The sequence below is a fragment of the Sus scrofa genome, chromosome 7, assembly GCF_054392235.1.
Source record: "Sus scrofa isolate SSC_HxYL_T2T_F1_AM1 chromosome 7, Sscrofa_HxYL_maternal_Yorkshire_Landrace_v2.0, whole genome shotgun sequence".
Taxonomy (NCBI): Eukaryota; Metazoa; Chordata; class Mammalia; order Artiodactyla; family Suidae; genus Sus; species Sus scrofa.
In genome coordinates, this window is record NC_139389.1 from 130355701 (window position 1) to 130364059 (window position 8359).

An 8359-nucleotide genomic window follows, 5' to 3' on the forward strand; every position below is an offset into this window, starting at 1 on the left:
AGAGAAATCTCTGTGAGGGCAGAGCACAGAGACGGGGAGGGACACTATGGGCAGAGATGGGGGGGGAATCTCTGCCCTTATTTTAAGTGGCCGAGGAGCACACTTGGTCTCATCTCAATCACTGGGTCGTTCCTCAAAGGGGTTGCATTTAGTGCTTTATTGCAAACTTGAGCTGAGATCAGGATGTTTGAGAGTTATACAAAACACAGCCGCTGCTCACGTCACGAAAGGGAGGGAAACCTCAACTTCAGACGGCATGGACCCAGCCTAGCGTGTGGAAGGGAAGTCCATCTTCTCAGTAACTTCCATTAGCCGGGACAGAACAGACGCGAAAGTCACTTTCAGATGTCCCTCTGCTTACCTGCAAGCGTCTGCTTTGGCAAGTGACTCCAGCACTCCTGACCGTTATCGTAGCTCTGAGAACTGCTTCCACATCCTGGATGCCTACGTAGGTAGGGTGCTGGGCTCACAATTTCCAGACATTATTCCTAATCCTTTGTTTTTTCTGTATAACACGCCCTTTTCTTACCATTTTACAGATGTGAAAACTGAGGCTTATAGAAACAAAGGGACGTAGCTGGATCCCAGCAACACTTGGACTCTGGATCCAAATCAGCCTTGTTTGCCCCTCATGGTGCAGCTGGCCAACCCCCGACCCCGCGTCCATTCAGGTATGCAGATAATTGACCAGTCCCTTCACAGAGGCCAGGCTGTACAGACCGCCCCACCCATCACGAGCTGCACATCTGCACAGCTGTTCCGCTGAGCCGGCTTGTGTCTGCCTAAGCGACGCATCTTTGGATGCTTCCGGTTGACAGAAGGGAAAGAACTCAAAGAGGAATTTCAAGGAAATCGCTGATTTATTATTCATCACAAAAGGTCTAACACGGTGACTTCCTAATCTGACAGCCAGGACTTTTGATGACAATCAACAATTTAATTTCTTTCTAAATTTAGAGGGTTTTTTTTTTCCCCCTCTCCTGCATCAAACACCAAAGCCAGCTAAAAATAGCTGAGCAGTGAACATTCGAGTGGAGAATTTTACCGATTACAGCTTATTATTATTTTTTTTAATGTCAAAGTTAAAGTCAAAACAAAATTAATCAGGAGGGGTTATCTATAATGAATCACCATTCAGCTCAGAAAGAAGGCAGGGGAGAAGCTATCTCTGCCAGCAGCTGAAGGAATGTTCTTTCAAAAAGCTGCATTAGACCACAGGCTCCAAGAGAAAGATTGTAGATCTCCCACATTCAGCAGCACGAATCAAAACTCCGCGGCTCTGGTCTAACTTGCTTTTTTATTGTAAGGCAGCAGGGGTTGGGGTTTGTACGGGCTGTGATTTAAATGGTTAATTGAAAGGAAGCCATGGCGAGCTGTTTCTGGCTAGGACATTACCACGACAGTTTTATCTGGGTCTACAGAGTTATTTCCAATTTGGAAATGCTGTATGCATTTCTCCCAGAGAAAACGCTTAAAAACCCCAGACTGGAGGAAAGGGACTTTGCTCTTCTAGAGCCTTCCACGCCTGCCCTCCCAACGCGCCCCCTGCCCTCCACTGCTCTACAATGCCCTCCTCCTCTTTCCTGTCTCCGCTCGGAAGTCACTTCACTACCCAAAGCCACAACCTAGGCAAACATGTTTAGTTATAGAGTCATGGGATGAAGAGGAAACTGGCCCCGCTGGACAGAGGAGAAAGCAGAGGGTCAGAGAAGCCCAGGGATTCATCGAGGCCTTACAAGGAGAGAGCGGCGCCATTAGGACCAGAATCCAGGCTTTGCTCCCTTTCAGCCCAGTGTCCTTTGGGCAGCTTGGAGGTCACCGGAGGGGGCCTCTTGAGGGGGTGACCTGAGATTACTTGTGGGATAACCCCAATGATCCACTCCACACAGTCTACTGACCGCATTAACATGGCTTTACTCCTCCAGGGCATCCTTGCCTAGAAAGAAAGCAGTTGTAAGTACCTTCACCATATACTCCAGGAGCTTCCTGGAAACCCCAGTGAAAGACCATCACATGATTCCACTTTTTAATCGAGAGCATCCAAGAGTCTGCAAAGTCCTCACCTTGCTGTGTCTGCCCATCACAGAGGGTAGCATCCAGGCCCGTCCCATCTCCACTCTTAAGCAAGGCACCTCATCACAGCACCTGCCCTTCTCCAGAATCCAAACCCCTTGTAAATACCGTGACATCCCCCTGCCCCCACAGCCTCCACCGCTCCCTCCAGATGATTCAGGGCTCCCTCGAGGGAGCGCTCAGTAAGAACAGGTTATGTTTGGAAAGCCAGCAGCTGGGGCTGGTAGGACACAGGATGGCAAGGGCCAGCAGGTGAGACGACGAAAGGTCTGGATGATGACCTATGGGAGCAAGATGCTGATAAAATAGGAAAAAAAAAAAAAAAAAACAAACCCTCCTGGGAGAGGGCAAAGAGGGAGCTGCACTCACACTGGAGTCTCAACCCAGGGTGGGCCTGGAGCCTCTGATGGAAAGAGTTGGTCTTTGTTCCCCCTGACTCCCAGCTCAGCTGGTGATGGAGACGGGTCCTCTCCATGTCCCACACCACAAGGGGCAAAACGGCAGAGCTGGTGAGGGGAAGGCGGAGCCTCCCTGTTGGTTGGGAAGACCTTGAGACAAGGTGACCTGAATGTGACAAGGAGCGCCCAGGCCGAGAGCACGGAAAGACCTTCCAAGAAGAAGGGTAGACACACATCACAGGGCTCCAGACAGCCTGCATCCAGGGTCAGGTAGCCGAGGTACAGGCTCGGTGCTGTGGTCTGTTTGTGACTTTGTCCACATGTCTTAACTACATGCATGTCAATTTCTTCAATCACGAAATAGGAAAAATAATATTAAGGCCCACCATGCGGGCACAGTGGCTCCCACATGGTAAGCACCCCCAAAGTGGCTAGATATTGATGCGTTTCTCTGACCCTCTGTTTTGTCTTCTGTCCAAAGGGGCTTAGGAACAAGTGTCCACTTAGTAATGGAATGTTATTGGGGGGGGGGGATTTTGATGTACTTATAACAAGCTTTTAATTTAAAAGCAAAATCCAATAGCCAACCTCTTATTGGAAACTCAAAGGTGCATTTGGAAGAGACCCCATGTGCACTGCTCCTAACCTGCTGAGTAGACCAGATCCTGCCTCTCCCCATTCTGAACCTGTGTCCTTGTCCAAAAGGTGGGTGGGGGGATGTGAGGATTAAAAGAGGAGCAGGTGGACTCCAGCCTTCACCTCTGCAACCCAGCCCCCATCTCATCTTCCCGGCACATCACCTTTGCAATCTCATCTCTTGCCTGAGATGCGAGGAATATCTTCGGCTTTGTTTCTCTATTATAATAGATGTAAATTAATGTTTTGCCTTTGTTTGCCGCTGTAATCATAGAGACAAGTATATATTCCTAACAGCTATCTTATTTTCAATTTGCAAAGCGCACTGTGCTTAATCCCATGAGGCAGCCGTGGCTCCAGATATGAATTTTAAAAGATAATTAGCCCAGTGCAGGAAGGGATCTCCAGCACAAGGAGCAGGCACCGAAGCCTGGTCGGAGGGGTCCTCCTGGGGACCCTGTGGGGTCATGGTCCTGCCGACGATTTATTACTTTTGCTTGTTGCTGCCGCCTTTGTGCGAATCAGCTGATTTGTTCATGAAAATTTAAATCATGTCCATACTAGAAGCTGGAATTTCTTTGGGGGGTTGTTATTTGAAGATTCCCACTCCTGCCCCCTCAATATTTCTTTTTATGATATTCAGTCCAGGTGACAATTTATTTTTATTTTCTTTCTCTCTCTTTCTTTCTTTTCTCTTCCTTTCCTTCCTTCCTTCCTTTCTTTTTTTCTTTCTTTTCTTCTCTCTCTCTTTCTTAACTCTAACTCTAAGTGTACCAGGCCTAGGTTGGTTATTTGTAATGTTTGATGCCAGTGGCAGATTAAGTGACCATCTATTAGGAAGAGCCTCAGAAGTTTCCAGGAAAAAGGACAAATGTTCTGCCCTGCACTGGTCATGGATCACTCACTCCTGTGTGAGCCTCACCCCTGGCAGGAATCAGTTCTGAGGACATGCAGGCAGGTGGACAGCCCGGTCCCTCTGCATCTCTGGGACTTCAGGCACTGGGGCATCATAAGTAAGCAGACTTTACCTTACTTACCTGCTCAGCTCGAAACCCAGGAGTGGCAGCTCCGCATCCTGGCACAATGAGAAGTATCACAGGGGAGGGGGCACAGTCTGCCCTCTCGGGGACTAGACAGGTGGGATAAGAGCTATCACAGGGGTACTGGTGACACTGATGCTTTAGGCAAAGGAGGCAGAGCAGATTCCTCCTCTCTGAGAATCTGGGGTGCCTGCCTGGAGGAGATGCCACTTGAACTGCTCAAAAGCAAATAGCACGTTTTAGTCGGATCAGGTAATGCATCTTTTGTTATGACTTTGCCAGACAAGTGAAAACTGGAGGGTAGTCATAGCTCACATACAGGGAAGGTCAGCTGAACACCAGCACCTCCCAATCATCACGCCTCCTACGTAGCACCTTGCTTCATCCCCATGACCTTGGAGTGGTTCTTATTTCCAGTTGAGGACACTGAGGCACAGATAGGGTTGAAACCTGCCCAAGGATGCTCAGGGAGAGGGGCCAAGGTCAGGGTTTGAACCCCAGCAGTTTTGCCACAGAGGCCCTGCTCTCTCAGATCACTGACATCTTGGGGTTGTCACCCCACCCCCGACCCTAACACCCTGACAGGTGGTGGAGGGGAAAATGCGCTTCAAAGCTTCATTCAGGGAGCGGTTATATCACAGGACGTCCTCTGGCGGGACCGAAAGGCCTCCTTTACAGTAGTGTGCAGGCAACTTTGGTTACTTCCAGTCACAGAGCTGAGCCCAAGGTTGATTAGGCTCTTTAATTCAAATCAGGTTAGTCAAAAAAAAAATCTTAATGCAACTTAAAGGCATGTTTTCCCTTTATTACACAATCTAGGGGACTTCCCTTCTAATGAGTGAAATGTCACTTCACCTTTAATTCTTAGAGTTCACAGAATCCTGTGTTGCTGGACCTGTGGGGGCAGCGGGTGTGCGCTTACGCTCATGCACGCTCACACTCACTCTTCCAGCAGTATTCCTTTCCATCTCTAAGAATTAAAGAAGATACATATTATCTTTGTATGTATGGGTGTATTACATATGTATATATGTATACACACACTGTATATGGCTTTAGGAGAGAGGGAACCAAACTGAGGTTTCAGATGGACCTCAGAAGGGTTGAGTGTGTTTTAAAATGTGTTCCAACTTGTCCCTGGCATTTGCCATATTGTCACATGCAGGGAGTTTCCTCCTGGGAGTTTCTGAAATTGTATCCAATGTGGTTACATAGAGTGCTTTACATTCAAATGGACATAAAAGATATTGAATAAAAACGATGTCCTGAAGCTTTCTAGAAGGAAGAGAAAAGATAGTTCTAGAGCATTTGGGAAGCATGCCTTTCCTCCCTCTGGGTCCAGAAAGCCTGGGAGCCTTGGCCGACCTGTCCTCAGAATAAAAAGGATGGCTTGGAGGCTTGGACCATTTCACGTATAACCTTGAACTATTCATGAGAAGTCGTGTTCAGAATCTTGTTCTCTTATATTTAAATATACTTTACGGTTTTAAGGAAGAACAGCATTTAGATCCTGTGAGAGGTTACCCTCGATGCCACAGAAACACACAGTCATAAAACGAAGAGCCAGCTTGGGCTGGGTGAAGTCCCATCTTGGTGTGACCAGAAGCCATGTGCCTGCACTTAGTGGAGGGTCACCACTAATGAAAAGGTGACCATATAAGACAGGATGACAGCTTCTGATGATAGTCTGTTACCCGAGAGCTTGGTTATCAAGAGTTGGTTTCTCACATTAGGTGTTAATTTTTTCAGACAATGTTGTCTCCCTTGAATAGCACAGTTTTTAAGAGAGAAGTGGCCGATCACTCTGCTTCTGAGCCTTTTGGAAAGGAGCTCTCTTTGGTGGATGTGAATGTAAAAAAAAAACCCGTAAAGCAGGGAAAGCACTTCCGAGAATCCCTCCTTGAAAAGAGACCGAAACACCAGGGCTGTTGCTGCTGTTTAATGACCCCTCGTGAGCCCCTTTCACCCTCTCCTTTTGGCCTGGGAAGCGTGGCTACCCAGAAAATATTCAGAATGCTAGTGTAAAGTCTGTCCTTGCAATAAAACACTGCCACCTGTGGCAAAAACCAGGACGGCCACCTGCCCCCAGGAGAGGCAGCCTCCTGGCTCCTGGAAGGTTTCATCTGGAATCATTTCCTGCGAATCCAGCGCACACCCAAGCATGCTCTGCAGGCCCGTGCCTTTCCCCACCCACCTCACAGAAGACGAAGGAAGGGTAGAGCCACCTGTGGTCACAAAACCAGACGTTTCCTGCCACCTGCTCTTCCCCTCCTCCCCGCGGAATGGCTGTTTCACACAGTTTTGATGAAAATATCAAGGAGGATGAAAAGGTCTCGCTGGAAAGATCCCCTTTCCAAAGCCCCAAATCTCTTGTCTGGCTGAGCACCCCAGGATTCTCGGTGGACACACCTGCGTGCCAGGCCACCCCAGTGGGAGTGCAGCTGGGGTACTTGCGAGGATGGAGTGATCTTCTGTGTCTAAGTGCTTTGGGGAGGGTTCTAAGCCCAGAGGAAACATACGGTTGGCATCACTCGTATCGTTATTTGAAAGGATTCGAAGCGCAATTCTCTGCGACCGTGCGTTAGAACGCACTCTTCTTTTATCATCTCCTTTACCATAAAAAGCATTCTCTTTTTTCAAAAATCTCTCCCGTTTTGTTTTTCACACACCTTGAGGTTGAATCATAGCAAACCAAAGCAGCTGCTATTAACAGCTGCATAAACACCAGATAACAGATCAACTCCTTCACTTTTCTTCTTCCAGAAGGAACCTGGCTACTGAAATCCAGCCCCTGATTTTTTTTTTTTTAAATCTGCCTGTACATTTTCAATAAACAGGGAGAATGAAGAAATCTAGAAATCTACCAAGACTAAACACTATTCTTAGATCTTCAGCCTGTTGCTTTGGCTTCCCAACCAATGAAGATAGACCTTATTGAATATGTGAAAGACGCTTCTTAAGATGGAAATAGTGTCACCGCAGCAAAAAAGTCTGCCTTTATCCACTGGGATGGGAAGTCTGACACACTAGTCTCATTCTTCGTAACAGTCTCCAAGCATCCTGGGAGCAGGGAAAGTATCTTCTGAATCAATGTGTCCTGGCACCTGACAGTGGAATGTTTCAACTGTTGATAAAAATAGCCTCCTAGTCTGGGAGGAATAAATAGTTGTTGAAAAGGTAAAATGATTTAAAGAGCAAGTCCCAGTTTCCAGATGAGTTTTCCTTTCTTAACAGTGTTTCTCAAGGGTGTGTCTACTATTGGAATTTCGTGGAAAGTCTTATTGATCTTGGAAGTACACTGGGGTGGATTTTTTTTTATTATTACTATTTATTTATTTATTTTTGCTTTTTAGGGCCACACCTGCAGCATATGAAAGTTCCCAAGCTAGGGGTCTAGTGGGCGCTGCAGCCGCAGGCCTATGCCACAGCCACAGCAATGCGGGAAACTGAGCCACATCTGCGACCTACACTGCAGCTTGCAGCAATGCCAGATCCTTAACCCACTGATCGAGGCCAGGGATCAAACCTGCATCTTCATGGATACTAGTTGGGTTCGTTACCCCTGAGCTACAATGGGAACCACGGGGTGGATTCTTAGAAAAGACTCCATTTGCTAACTGCAAAGATTACCTTCTTTCTGATAATATCTCCTTTAAACTTAATATTGGTGGGTTCCTGCAGTTTTGATGTTTCGCTGTCATAGAACTGAGTTCCCCTTATTTTGTTGTCCATTGATGTGAATTCTTAAGATTGAACATTATGGCAAGGAACCCTGTCCTTCTTGTCCATCTTGTAATTCTAGTGTCAGTCTAAGGCTTAATGGGTAGTGGCAGGTAGAGGAAAAGAGGGAAGGAGAGGATGAAGGGAAGGCAAGGAGATAGGGAGGAGGGAAGAGAGGAAGGCGGGGAAGAAGGAGAATCTTTCATTTGTGTCTGCAGGGAACTTCTGAGCAATTTCTTTGATGATGGTTTAGACGACTTGGTCTTGTAAGAATCGAACAAGTGGGTTAGAGGGTTTGAAGGCACAGGTTTGATACTACAATCTGAAAATTCTCCACAAACCTTTATGTAGTAGGCAGCCAACTTAACCCCTGTGCCAACTGTGAGACAAGCAGCATCAGTTACTACCCTTGACATGGAGGAGCCAGGAGTTCAGGATCCACCTTCCATCACATCCGCCCATAGTCCACGCCATCAAGCAGCCGCCCAGGGG

At 47.4% G+C, this 8359-nt stretch overlaps 1 long non-coding RNA gene across 1 annotated transcript; it reads left to right on the forward strand.

Annotated features, from left to right (window-relative positions):
* The first annotated feature begins 305 nt into the window (after positions 1-305).
* On the forward strand, positions 306-7345 carry LOC146401915 (uncharacterized). The gene is made up of 2 exons (XR_014811505.1): positions 306-448; positions 540-7345. It is a non-coding gene; the product is annotated as an uncharacterized LOC146401915 (long non-coding RNA).
* Positions 7346-8359: the final 1014 nt, after the last annotated feature.